The sequence below is a fragment of the Oryzias latipes genome, chromosome 24, assembly GCF_053564925.1.
Source record: "Oryzias latipes strain Hd-rR chromosome 24, Olatipes_Hd-rR_3.1".
Taxonomy (NCBI): domain Eukaryota; kingdom Metazoa; phylum Chordata; class Actinopteri; order Beloniformes; family Adrianichthyidae; genus Oryzias; species Oryzias latipes.
Window position 1 is genome coordinate 19,544,220 of NC_136260.1, and position 14,454 is coordinate 19,558,673.

At 41.1% G+C, this 14,454-nt stretch overlaps 1 protein-coding gene across 1 annotated transcript in view; it reads left to right on the top strand.

Moving 5' to 3' along the window:
• The first annotated feature begins 1,010 nt into the window (after positions 1 to 1,010).
• The window catches only part of tmem121ab (transmembrane protein 121Ab), a 52,159-nt gene continuing 38,715 nt past the window's right edge, over positions 1,011 to 14,454 (top strand). The window contains exon 1 of the mRNA XM_004083426.5: positions 1,011 to 1,655. The gene's annotated coding sequence lies outside the window, so the exon portion shown is untranslated. The remainder of the gene's footprint in view (positions 1,656 to 14,454) is intronic.

A 14,454-nucleotide genomic window follows, 5' to 3' on the forward strand; every position in this document is an offset into this window, starting at 1 on the left:
AAAAAAAAAATGAACATTTCTGTCTGAGCGTCAAAAAGTTTTTTTTCTTCTGAGATCCAGATTTGTTGCTGATTTGTGTTTGTCCTCCCGGCTGTTTTGGCATCGAGGTGAAGAGGCTGACCTTGTGGCTTATGCTCCTATTTCTGAACTTCACCAATCTGCCAGGAAACAGTGGAGGAAATATGACATGCTTTCCTTCTTTGGCCTCACGATGATCTGAATTTTTGTCTTCCTGACAAACATAAATATTTATTGATGTTTGTCAGGCAGACAAAAATCAAAAATTGTAAAAAAAAATTAGCTTTTAGTTTAAATATTTAAAAAGGAAAATGCCCTAGTAAGTGATCGTCTCCCCCTTCTGGCAGGGAATATAATGCACGGCCACGGCAACACCTGAGTCAAGGGAAACCCACAGCAGGGGCAATCTTTACCCAAGAAAGTTTGCATGCCTGGAGCATTCAGCAGCTGCCAAGTGATTGCAAGTGCTATACATCCTTGAGAGGTCATCAGCCCGCCGCAGTGCTGACATTAAAACAGACAAGCTTGAATGCTTGAACCTGCAGAAACAGTCGAAAGCGTCTCTTTGGATGACTGAAGGAAACCTTAAAGATCCCTGCTTTATCTGCAATCCAAACCTTTGACTTCTTTGAAAGGACTGCTAAATTTATTTTCTGCAGATATATTTCACAATGCACTAATTTTTAGATGCATTAGTTAAAAGGCTGTCAAATAATCAAACTCATTTTGAGTCAGTTTGTGTCTCTGTATTCTTATTTTGAGAATGGGTATTAATCCTTTTCATCACACGTTTTCTAAATGCTGCCAGCCTGGTCCTGTTGTGATACATGAATGGCATTCTGCCAAATTAATTATCTGATTCATTTAGTTGAATCCCATCTCCAGACTGTCATGATATGTAAGAGGAATATTCTGCGGGAAAACTCCAACGCAGCAGTAAAAGCCCAAATGCAAACACTAAAGGTGACAGGAGCAGCAGCAAACAGATGGTCTTTTCTTCAGAATGAGAAAAAATACAGTAAATTTCGGTTTACATCATTTGTTTAAACGGAAAATGCATTGGAATAAGTCCAGCTGACCATTTATGTATGACTGAAATGCTGACTTGACATTGTTCTTGTCTAATAATTTGCAGTAATTTGTTTTAGTCTGTTGCAGAATGCAAGGCGACCTGTTTTCCATTTCATTCTAACATATTTGGAAGAATGATTGATGGAGGGAGAGAGTGGTGGAGAGACAGAGGGGGGGGGGGGTTAAGCCCATCCGGAGGAAGAAGCCAAGAAGCTTCGGCAATTACACTTGCCAAAGCGGTTCCGTTTACCCAACAGGCTTGGCTTTTCCAACATTTAGGACTCTGACTTTGACCGTCTTGCGCGCTTTCGGAGCTACGACGGCTCCGCGTCCCCCTCCGTCCGCGCGCTGTCGGCCAGGCGCCTGGAGATCCGGGATTCTTCTGAACTTAACCGGCAGTAGCGGCAGTTGTTTGGACCGGTTCTTTTTCATAGCAGCGGATTTACAAAACCTGCACCCCCTCTACCCCTCCTCCTCCTCCCGATCGTTTTCACGGAACCGCAATGAAATTCAGCACCCTGGACAGCGACTGATCCTTTCGGAACCCTGGACAGAGACTTAACGAGGTAAGATGGTAGAGTTTAGCAGCTTTTCCGCCCTTATGTGTTGGGAAAAAAAAGGATCGTGTGAAACAAAATCACTCTGCCCTATATGAGGAATGCACTGGGACTTATCTTAGCGCCACTTTACGCAGAATCCAACCATTTGAACATCTGTGCATAGTTTGATCTTTTCCACTGAGTTATATTTGTCAAGCTGTCAGTTTACTGCTTTTACCAGTCATGCCAGATCATTCTGGAATATGTGGAAGGCTGAAAATCGAAAAGTAGGTCGATAAACCTTGACTTATTTATTTTGTATTTTTTTTCTAAAAAACTTAAGTTTAATTTAAAGCACAAAAAAAAATTAGACGCAACCAGCAGCTCGTGCCTTTAGTGTGCGCGAGAAATCAGCCCAACCACACCACCCCCACCACTGCCGCGCGCACCCTCGTGTGCACGCGGCGACACACAATCACGGCACATGGTCGTCTGTAATCCTCACGTCACCTCATCATATTTCAGAGTGACTCTTTGGTAATGAGCAGCGCTCCTCCCTTTTAGACTGCTCATTTAATTTTGGCTATTAATTTATAAGGTGTTAGCAGTCAGGTTCACCTCCTTATGGGTTTTTCCTGCTCCTGTCACCTTTTAAACCAAGTTAATCTAAAGGTTAATATGAAGGAATAACAGTTGCAAGCCCTGTGGAGCAGCCTTCTGCCTGACATGACTTCTATTTAAGGATTTTTGTCCACAAAAAAAATGACTTACTCTTCTGTCTTTAGAAATGTTCTATAACATACGTTTTCTCCTTCAAATATCCAAAATCCTAACATAAAATCCATAAATTAACAAAGAAAACGATTGTTTTAGTAATATATATGATCATTATGCAATGTAATATTTAGTCTATGTATGGAATGTGAAGAACAGACACATTTGTTTATATTCTGTTATCTCTAGCTGTTGCTCAGAATAAGTGTCCAACCCCAAGCCTGGTCCCCTTGCCTTCTCTTTGCTCAGCTGTCACACTCAAAATGTTTCTGAAGAATTAATTCCCCCAATCCAAAGGTCAAAAAATGCCTCAGTTGGGCTTGTTCTGAATAAGAAGTGTCCCTCTGGGATATATCTTTATTTTATGCTGTTGAGCAGCTTCAAAAATAATTCAACACAGATCTAAACACGTGTGAATCCAGACTGATTTTACTGAAGTTCATTAGGATTTTGATTATGTTTAATATTTGAAAGCTCTTGGCCTTGCATTAAGTGTGTCTGATATGTTGGCTTAGACTCTGAGTGACAAGAATTAAGTGGGAGCAAGAACTGTGAATCATAGTAGAGATTTTGCTACAGGGCTCTAATCCCTTGTCCTTGAACCAAAGAAAGCGCATATTGATATGCCAGTTCTGCCTCTGGGCTATTAAGCTCTGGGCGCTACTGTATAGAAACTGCCGCTCTATATCACTGGGATGATGAACTAAATGCAAATTAATCTTTCATGCTCAATTTATCATCCAATAAACAGGACGTGGATTTGAATATGAATGGTGGCCTGACAAAGGCCAGGCCCTCCATCAGCTTTTGATACCTTTCTTTAACTGTCATTCCATTGATAGAAATGGAGATGTCAGGGTTGGATGGGTAGGATACAGGATGCTTGACTTGGAGTATTTGTTGTATCTTCAGGCGTCTTTGTAGGCATAACAGTTTAACGGTTGTTTGCCACCCAGGGGGTTTGCTGGTGTTCTGTCTGAAACTGAAACTGGAACTGCAATTCACTAACAAATAAGGCACGGTATTTGGCCTTAGGGGAAGTGCTTGTAAGCCTGTGTTGGTATCCTGGACCAAGCAGACTGCTGGGCTTCAGAGTTTTGCATTACACAGATTGCAGATCCAGTAGCTTTTCATGAGTGTGCACTTTCCATGCTCTTTGCTCAGTGGATTATGTCCCAGCATGACTAGAATTCCATTTGAGGCTCTCTTTAAATTCCGTCCCATGCTGGAAACGCAATTAAATTCAATAATGCTATAAATACATGACGGGCCAGTCTGAAAATCAAGCAGGCAGAGGTGCTGAACACCCACTCGGCATCCTCTCCCCACATTCCCCTTTTCAATCATCCCAGGCCAGCAAAAGCCCCACCCCCACTCGCCCTGCTGCACAGTGAATTGTGGTCAATTTGAATGATCAACGGAAGACAGCCTGGGAGGCTATGGCTGTCAGAGGGAATATTAGGCCACAATGAGCCGCCCCAATAAAAATCTGCATGTCTGTAACGGCTGTGTCATTATTCTCGTCCCTGTGCGTGTTTCCATAGCTCCCTTTGGCACAGCGAGGAACTAGAGAAATGAGAGTGTGCTGTCTTGCTGTGCTAGGCTCTACTGGCCAAGGCTGTAGCATACTATCCTAAGCTGCGTGTTTGTGTGCTGCGCTTTGCTCTGCCGTCATTAGCTGAAACACAGCTGCGGTTGTATCTGATGCAGCAAGCACTCTGCTCATCACATTGGTTTTCAGTCACCGGTTTTCCTCTTCAGAACCCCAGTGCTTCAGAAGGGTTACAATATCACTGACATAATAGCATCTACTCAGATCAATAGCCAAATGGGGCAGTGAATCAATAGCAACTATCCTGTACAAAAATGTGGTCATGGGAGTGGCAGAGGGACAGCAGTCGGCAGCCATCTCATGTTTAACCTTGGAAATTCTTTGTTCTTTAATTATGGATGGAAAATTTGGAACTTATTTACAAGCCGTGCATTATAGATTGCTGCATCATCAATGCTAATTTGAGTTTGGCATTTTAAAAGATGGCAACACTTTTTCCCGGGTGCTGCCTCACCCTCTGATCACAAAAACAGCACCACCGTGAAATGAAAGCTGAAAGTCCATCAGTAAACACATATTAGTAGTTTGGATGTCTCTGGACTTTCCAACAACCGCTTTATGGCCCGTTTTTTTCACTAACCAGTGGTTTCTGAAATCAAGTAAGCTGTAGTGCTCACACATTCAATTAATGGTTTGTTTTCCCGGAGGAGCTCAAGAATTCATTGGCTTTTTAAGTGTTAAATGTGCTTTTATCTGAGCCAAGCCTAAAGAGCTTTCGCGATCAAACTGGGATTTTACATGCAACAAGTCAGCGGCAAAAAATATTTATGCTCTTTTATCTAAGATGAAACAACTCTTGCAATGATAGAGAAAAAAAAACTGTTGAATTATCCAACTGAAATGTGTTGTATTCTGCATCCAAAGGAAAACTTGCAGGCAAAAAAAGTAACTAGGTGAGGGTCTCAAGCGAAGCTGGGTAACTGCTGTTTTTCCTGCAGAGAGGAAAATTGCTCTGAAAAAAAAATGAGGTGTTTATCTTCCTGTCTATACATCGCTTTAGCACCACAAGACTCAATCTATGATTAGATCATGCAAAAAATGGCTCCATAAATGGCCGCTTCCCTGTTGGAGACCAATTTGTTCAGCTTGTCATGAAACACCCATGTTGGACGTTAGGAATTCAAAGACTTAACACACGAGATTTGACTGAAAGACTAAAATCTGCAACAGTTTTAGAATACGTTACTGTAAATATTAAGCAGTTCATATTTTTAGCTCAGTCAGAGTGTGTCAGATGAAAAAAAAAACATATGCAGGAGGAGCAGAAAGCCGTTCTTGTCTAAAAAACAGCAGAATTGTCACAGATGTCACAACATGCAGCATCTATAGCTGCTGCTGGCGCTCTTCCAAAGACACACCAGCACAGCCTACATCCTTTACAGCCACCCACGTTCTTCACTCACACACACCTGCACACTCCAAATCTGTGCCCCAAACAAAGTGGTCAAAAACCACACACTTTGAAATATTGGAGCCTCTGCAGCCCTCCAGGCATGTAGTTATTGGGGATGCAGAAGTGATGGGAAATCAATCAGCTCAAGTGGAGCGCCTTGGCTGAAGAGCTGAAGAGAGTCTTGTCTCTTCTAGATGCATGCTCAAACATGTGTGGTCCACTGGTGCAAACAGATTTCTTGACCAATCAGAGATCAGTGCATGCACGTACATATTTATCTGTCAGTTAATTTATGGTTAAATAAAAAATCTATACGACTGATGCAAGTAAAGGTGGCTCAAAGTGGTAAAGTGAAGGCAAATGTGATAAATAATCAGTACCTTCTCTCAGAGGTGAAACTGGTGGGAGTCGCATAGTGTGCAGCCGCATAATTTCAGAAAATCAGGATGATTATGCCGCTGGTTAAGCTGAAACTACAGTTTGCAGTCCTTTTCCACTTGTCAGTTAGCAGTAATATGTTTTGCAATTACTGACCTAACAGAACAATCTCTGTTAAAAGTTATTTCATCAGGATGTTGCAGTCTTTGTTTGAAATTTTTGTAATGAAGTACAGTATTTTCTCATTTCTGCTGAAATTCCATGCATAAAACAATCAAAAACTAGGTTTTGGGTTAACCTGCAGTCTGATTCAACACTATTCCTTCTGGCAGGCTTTTACTTTTGGCCACCAGCCTGTGCTTTCATTCCTACCTGCGTTGTTGCACAGCTTGAGAGCAGCGGTGCAGTGTGAAAGGAAACAGATCTGTTACATCTCTGTGTCAACCTCATATTTAATTCATGCACTTTATTGTTGCTCTGCAGCTGTGTATATGCTTTCCCAGGCACCCTGGCGAAAGTTGAGTCACATACAAAGATGAACAGAACAAGGTAATGTTCTGTAGCCGCAGGCTCTGGAGGATTTGAGGGTTCATAAACATTAATATGCCATATTACCCTCATAGAGGCTGTTTTCTTTTGTAATGATTTTAAGTCTGAGGCTAAACCCATTCTAGCCATTTCAAGAAGCCGTTCTAATGGCTTCGTCTTGACAGGAGGTAGGGACCGTCTCCTTTGACTCCTTGGAAGCTCCTGCAGGAAGCAGCTTAAACGTCTGGACCGTCAGCATAACAAGCATCCGCTTTAATCTTTCACTGAGCGAGTTTGCCTGCTGCTAATGCAGTTTTGTTCATATGAGCTCCCATGCATGGAGAGATGTCACACTTGTGCTGCTTTTTCAGGTATCCTGACAGGAAATTAATGCCACTGCGTGCTGTGGTGCTTGCGGTATCAGCGCACCTATATTTCCCTGCTTCTATATCAGAAGTACCCAGACAACACTACATGCTAAATGTTGGAAGTGTCATATTCAGTATGGGAGATAATTCAAATAAGCGTCTGTTAAACAGAGGGTGAGTAAGCTCATGGTGGTTTGGGGCTTTAATGTGTGTGTCACACTTTTGCACTGCGACAGCAACTGTTTGTGCATCGTTGAGCGAGTTGGAAGCTCCCTACCAGATTTCAGCTTGTCAACTAACCGCTTCTGATTTGGAGAACCATAAATCACTTCTTGCAATGTTTAATTTCACACCTCTAAAGGCAATGCAAATCTCTAGAGTGTTTAACAGTAAAAGGCATTATGTCTTTCAAGTATTTTTCAGAGTACTCTGAAGTTATGCTGGCTGGAACTCTATAGAAACAGAAAACATATGCAAACAAATAGGTTGAAAATTAAAGTGTAGTATTAAAACTAAAAATAATGCATCGTTCAGTGAGTCTGGTGATGGAGGCTTCGATGAGAAAAAGTGTATAATTCTAGTATATTTTTCCACGCCTGCAGAAGTGATCAAAAGTGTGTTTTCAGTCATGGGAGCGTAGCTCAGCTGGCAGTGATCTGCTGGGTCTTTGCTCTAAGCCTTGTTGCTCGACTATTCATCTGAATGCCGTCTTCACCTGCTGTCACAAAGCTCTATCGTCACCACTCATCTATCTGCACAGCAGTGGATCTCATCCTGTTTTCCATAAAGTCCCCCCATCTTGCTTGTGCATAAAGGCTGTGGCCCATTCCGGCATTCACGTGTCTAGAGTCTGCTATCAAGCATTATGCAACACACCCTTTTTTTACCCCAATAAAGATCTGCTGCTTTGTAACACTATATCTATTTTAAAAAAAGCGCCTATCAAAAGCTGATGTGTCTCATGTTTTTTGGGATTTTTTTGTGACTAGAAGTATTTTACAAGTCTTTTACAAGACTTGTTGAATTCGGTGAAGGCAGCTGCAGAGACATAGAACTGTTCAAAAATAAGGTTTTACAAAAGTTAAATGAGCAGATGCCTTATCAATACCCTGCTTTGGTTTAACATTTTCTGGGTCAATCATTGGGTTCAGCACGGCTATACCGCCTACAGTGATCTCTTTTGCTATTCTGCACCAGGATGCTTGTGATCGTAGCTATTTTTTCTTCAAGGGTTCACAAAGTTAGACAGAAAGGATGTCATACAGATGCTGGCAGGAGCTGTGTGACAGCTCAGTTCAGGCTAGCAGGGAACCTCGACCTTTTGTCTGACCTGCTGGTTCAGAAGCAAGAGAATGTTAAAAAAAAACAGCTTATCTGAAAATTAGCCAGATGTATTGGGCAGTGTGTGCACACCCTTTTGTGCCACAAATTTTGTTGCCATCAGGTTGGAACCCGTGTGTCTGAATGGCACCAAAAACTAGTCTTGATTTGTTTGTGAAGCAAGATGTTGCTCACTATTTCTGCTGTGATCCAAGACGTATCATTAGGTAAAGGTAAGTGATTGCCTGCAGCTGAACATAGGAAAAACGTGTCTACCATTATTATATAACTCTGTCAGGATAATCCCAAACTATGGAATTGGCTTAAGGTGAAGATGTTTCCCCATCCCTGTAGCAATGGACTATTCTTTCAACAGCAAGTTGGTAACTGACAAGCAAATATGCAGCTGATGCAGCGAGAGGCTCCAAGAAATATAACAAAAACAACAGTAAGATGAAGTGTCGTTATCTAAGCGGCGGTGAAGACTATCATTATCATTATATTGTTGATTCAATAAAAGAAAAAAAAAAGCATCTCACAAAGAAATTCTAACAATATAAGTAAACAAAAACAAAACTGTTGTGCAGGAGGGAAGACAAAACAGGAAAAAGAACAGAATTAAAGGAATTCAAAATTAAGAAAGTCAGGAAGGAGAAAACGGACAGAAAAGGAAAGAGAGGAGGAGAAAATGGTGATTTTAAGATTATTTCACATGTTTTTACTAGTAAGTCAGTGGGTAACACATTAGCACATTCAATACATTCAATGTTCTATAGAAAATCATTGTGAGTTTCCTATGATTTGGGTCCGTTATAGACATTTGTTCTAAACTTTGCTGGTATAAACAAGTGTGGGTTGAAAAGCTTGTTTTGTAGAATGGTAGAGAATTTGATGATTCAAAGTTTTTTTTGTTTGTTTTTTTGTGGAGGCCAACTGGTATAAAATGTCCTAAATACAAATGAATAGAGCATTCATTGTAACGGTTTCGGTTTCTTTGTGTTTTGTTTCCTTGGTTTCCTGTTTTATTTTGTAGTAGTTCCTGTTTGGTTGTTGTTTCGTGTTTTACCTTTCCCCATCAGTCCGGAGTGTTTCCACCTGTGTCTCGTTTGTCTGCATGTATTTAGGTCTTGTCTTTCCCTTCCTCCTGTGCTGCTCCATAGGTTAATGTTTCCCTGTCTAGTGTATTTCGAGTTTCGAGTGTTTCTGGCCTGCTCTGCAGTGGTTTTTGGTTGGTTTAGTTTTGTTATTAAAGTTCCTGTTCCCCTGCAACCTCCTGCCTCCTCTCCTCTCTGCGCCTGGGTACGTCCCCCCTATTCCCCCCGTAACATTCTTATCCTGTATGTTAACGCCCACAGTGTGTTCCATTAGGAGAAATATAAATTTATAAGTAAGGTAAACTCACTGTCCACCTTATTCACCTAAATTCTAATCAGCCAATCACATGACAAAAACTCAATCCATTTAGGCCTGTAGACATGGTCAAGATGATCTGCTGCAGTTCAAACTGAGCTTCAGAATGAGGAATAAAAGGTGACTGAAGTGACTTTGAACGTAGCATGGTTGTTGGTGCCAGACAGGCTGGTCTGGGAGTTTCAGAAACTGCTGATCTCCTGGGATTTTCACCCATAACCATCTCTAGGGTTTACACAGACTGGTCAGAAAAAGAGAAACTATCCAGTGAGTGGCAGTTCTGTGGGCAGAAATGCCTTGTTGATGCCAGAGGTCAGAGTCGAATGACCAGACTGGTTCTGACTGATAGAAAAACAACAATAGCTCAAAAAGCTACTGGTTACAAACAAGGTCTGCAGAAGAGCAACTCTGAACAGATAACACGTCCAAACTTGAGGCAGACGGGCTACAGCAGCAGAAGACCACACCAAGTGCCACTCCTGTCAGAAGAACAGGAGAAACTGAGGCTGCAATTCACACAGGATCACCAAAACTGGACAATAGTATACTGTATAGGGAAAACGTTGTCTGGTCTGATGAGTCTCCAGTTCTGCTGCAACATTCAGATGGTAGGATCCACCCTGCCTTGTATCAATGGTTCAGGCTGGTGGTGGTGGTACAATGGTGTGGGGGATATTTTCTTGGCACACTTCGGGCCCCTTAGTACTAATTGAGCATGGTTATAACACCACAGCCTACCTGAGTATTGTTGCTGACCATGTCCATCCCTTTATAACCACAGTGTACCATCGTCTGATGGCTACTTCCAGAAAGATAAGGCACCATGTCATAAAGCTGGAATCATCTCAGACTGGTTTCTTGAACATGACCATAAGTTCACTGGACTCAAATGCCGTCCACAGTCACCAGATCTCAACCCAATATAGACCCTTTGGGATGTGGTGGAGTGGGAGATTGGCATCAGGCATGTAAAGTTAACAAATCCGTTGCTATTGTGTGACGCTAGCATGTCAGTATGGACCACACTCTGAGGCATGTTCCCACTGCCCCGTCGCATCTATGCCACTTAGGATAAAGGCAGTTCTAAAAAAAAAAAAGGGTTCCAACCAGGTAAGAGCAAGGATAAAGAGGTCAGTGAGTGTATATGAAGTTTTGCTTTGAAGTTGGAGTACGTAGAAAGGCAACAAAAATTGTCTTTTTATTATTATTTTCTAAATTAAAATAAAAGTTCTATTTGCTAAAATATTGTCCTTTCCAACTGTCCCAATAATAAAAGAGTGTCACTTGATAATCCACTGTGAGGTCTTATTAGAGACATTGAAAACCTGTTCCTGCAGAAAATGCTGTTTGGACAACTGCTGTCAGAGCTGCTGGTGCTGTGCAGGTGTGATTGTGCATAATTACAGTTTATGTGCTTTCTTGTAATTAAGTCAGGCCTCGTGGAATCAGTATTCATGCTTTGCTGGGCTGCATGTGCAGCGCTCCAAACAGAGACTCGTGATTTAATTACGGCACAAACAGACACATATGCACACACAGACGACACAGAGCCACATGTCTAACTCTCATGTGTGCGTCTGTCACATGCTGCTCTTTGCCAACCCTCCTGGAAGAGGCTACCCGGCCCTTCTGTAGAGGGATCGCCCCGACAATCGTGCACATCATCAACGATACAGATCAGCTCTGACAAGGAGAAAAGTCAAACTGTCTGAGTGAGGTTGAAACTGGACTGATAAGTCCACAGCGGCTCAGAGTGTTTGTTGCTGGGGGGATAAACTCTGCTCCAAATCACTGTGACTGCTGCTCAGAATGGAAGAGCAGCTGCTGTGTCACTGGCCCTTGGCTGTGTATGGAGACGTTGGAGATAGGAAGTTCATCTTCTCCTCCTCTCCTTCTGCCAACATTCTCCAACCTTCTGCTGTTCCTCCTTTCTTTATCTCCCCTCACCCTCCGTCTGTCTTCATTCTTTGTCTTTCTCACCAGCACTTAAACACTTCAGCCAACAGGCAGCAGATAAACCAAGGACACACACATTCGCCGCCTTCTTTACTCTCTGTGAGGGCTCAATCATGAAAAATTGGCCCACCTTATCTTCTGTTGTTTCATGGCCCCAGTTTTGCTAAAATATGCACGAGCATGTGTGCAACTAAATACTTTGAGGCAAAAGAGGATTTAAGAAAAAAAAAACAATTTGAGTAGAAACTTTTTTTAATGATTGAGTTTAAATTTGTTTTTTTTAAACAGACTTCTATTCTAGCTCAGTGGGGTTCTCATAGGAATTCTGATCGCAGTTCCAAAGGACAAACAATGATAAACAAAGATTAAAAAAAAAAATGTGGTTTCGTCCGTCACAAAGCCCTCAGTAGAGCGTTTCAGGAGACGCTGTCCCTTTGAAACAATACTAAAGAAAAAAACAAAACAGCGATGAAACAAAAATTAAAAGCTAATATAGACCTTTAATGTGGGTGTTGTTACTGGAACTGCAGTTGAGACATTTGTGGGTGTTTCATCTCCGACCACATGCCACTCTGGCAGTGTGCACCAGGGGCGTCTGTCCATGGTTTCATGTCAGAGCCAGAGGCAGGGACTACAGCCACCACACTGGCTGCACAGCTCCATTATCCAGCAAACTCGCTCATCCATCTCAAGCTGGCCTCACAGTAAAAGAGCTAGCTTGAGGGATTTGATTGAAAAAAAGCATGAAATTCTTTCTTTTTCTCTCCTTTTTATCTTTCATATCTCCCACAGCTAGATTGCTCTCATTTTAGATCTGGTTTAAAAATTGCTATAGTTCATAAAACCATTCTGGCTGCTTCTTGAGGCCTGTAGATCTGACATCAGCTGTGTCCCCCATCTGTTTTTAACTGTTTAAACTAATTATTTTGTGTTATTCACAGTTTTTTCCAATCTACAACTCTCTGGATTGCTGTAAAGACACTGTCAGCATCAGGGCTCCAGCAAGCTATTCTTTCGGCCACTGCAAAGCTCTTAGACTCCTCCCAATTACTGAAGCGTGCAATAATGAAATGCTCACATTCCATTCGCAGTGATGTAACTCATTGAAAATCCCAAAGAGCAGGATGGAAATTGGACGCAGAGTGGAGCAAAAACTGCAGATTGTATTGGTCTAGCCAGCATTCTGCTGCCACTGAGTTTACATCAAAGCCGGTTTGCGGGAGTCAAGAAGGTGAAGTGGAGGCTGACCAGTTCTCCGCATCAATGAACTTTGGGAGTTTTACAACGTCTCTGTCAATACCTGTGACAAGCTACAAGTCACATTTCTACCCTGCTGCACCCATGCGTCTGTATTCTGCAGCTCAAATGATGACTGGAATAAAATAACAGAAATGTAGAAAGTAGACAAAAGCAGAAGAAATAAGATAAATAAATAAGATAAAAAAGATGATAAAGCTGCTGACAACATTTCCTAGTAACATATTTTAATTGAATGTTTATGTTTTATTTGTCTTTTCAAAATAAAACTACGGAAAGAACTTTATGGAGCACAAGTCATCACATTATTGTAGCTATTTATGCATATAAACAACATAAATTCAGACAAATATACAAGTATGATTTTTATTTATATAGCACTTTTCACAAAATTAAATTACGAAGTACTTTACAAAAATAAAAAAGCAGCGTAAACCAAAGCCCGAATGCAGACGGTAAAACATCCAACACTGACCTCCTAAAAATGAAGATAAAAGTTAAAATTACTATTAGCTTAAGATTAATTAAAAGCTTTTATAAACAATGTCCTGACCTGGATTTTAAAAATACTCAACTGAGTTGATTTGATGTAGCGATAAAAGAAGGGAAATTCAAAGTCATGCAATGACAGATGGCAAGATCTCTTTTGGAGATTATAGTTTTGAAAGCTCAAAGATCAGGGCGAAAAGTAGAGACTTAAAAGGTCAGTAATAAATCTCAAAGTTTGTCCGTTGTCCGTTGGACAAACTTTGAGTTTGTCCAAAAACTTTGAGTTTGGTAATGTTCTGAACTTTGAGTTTGTCCGTTGGGGTTGTGGGGCTGCTGGAGCATATCCCAGCTGCTGATGGGCAAAGGTAGGGTACACCCAGAACAGGTCGTCGGTCTGTAGCAGGAGCACACACATACACTCACATGCTCACCTAGGGGCAATTAGAGACACCTATGAAGCATGTTTTTGGACTGCAGGAGGATTGCCATGAGAAAACCGATGCACACATGAAGAGAAGATGCAAACTCCACACAGAAAGGTCCCTGCCGGGATTTGAACCAGGGTTTTCTCGCTGTGAGGTAAAAGAGTTTACCAGCAATGCAAGGAAACACTTTGTCAGACAATTTAACAGGAAAGTTTTATGCAAGCTAAACATGCAGAAAATTGACAAAAGATGACTTAATTTTACAAAATATTCAACATTTGTTTGTGATGGCTCCACAAGATCAGTTATAAAGTAATGTTTGAGTCAAAAAAGCAACATCTCATTGTCATCAGTTTGACTTAACAGTAAAAGTTTGTAAATTAGTAGCATTGTTACTCAATAGTTAAACTGCAATCCCACACAAGAAGACTGAGTGCTCAGAGGTCTAAAGGCAACATGGTCACTGAAGTGAATAACTTGGGTTTTGTCCAAATTCATTCACTGTTATGGAGTGCAACATTTATTGTGTACAATTCTGAGTGTGTAAATGTCACTCTGAGGCTATCATGGGTAGTTAATAATATATATCCAGAGAAGCTCTTACTTTATGTGGATAACAGGTTGATGTCAGATTTTAAGGAAAACATCCGATGTTTTAGAAATATATTGATAAAGAAATATAACTTGTCAAATCTTTAAGTCCAACTTCGATTATCTTTTGATCTATTTTCAAAGTGGTTCTTTTAACTAATTCAACTCAATTCAATTTTAGTTATATAGCCTAATATTACGACAATAGTCGTCTCAATGGACTTCGTACTGGTAATTGTATTATGAATATGAAATGATAAAGAACATGAAATCATAGAATTCAACAGCTAACAGCTAAACTAAACAAAACAGACCATGGATAAAC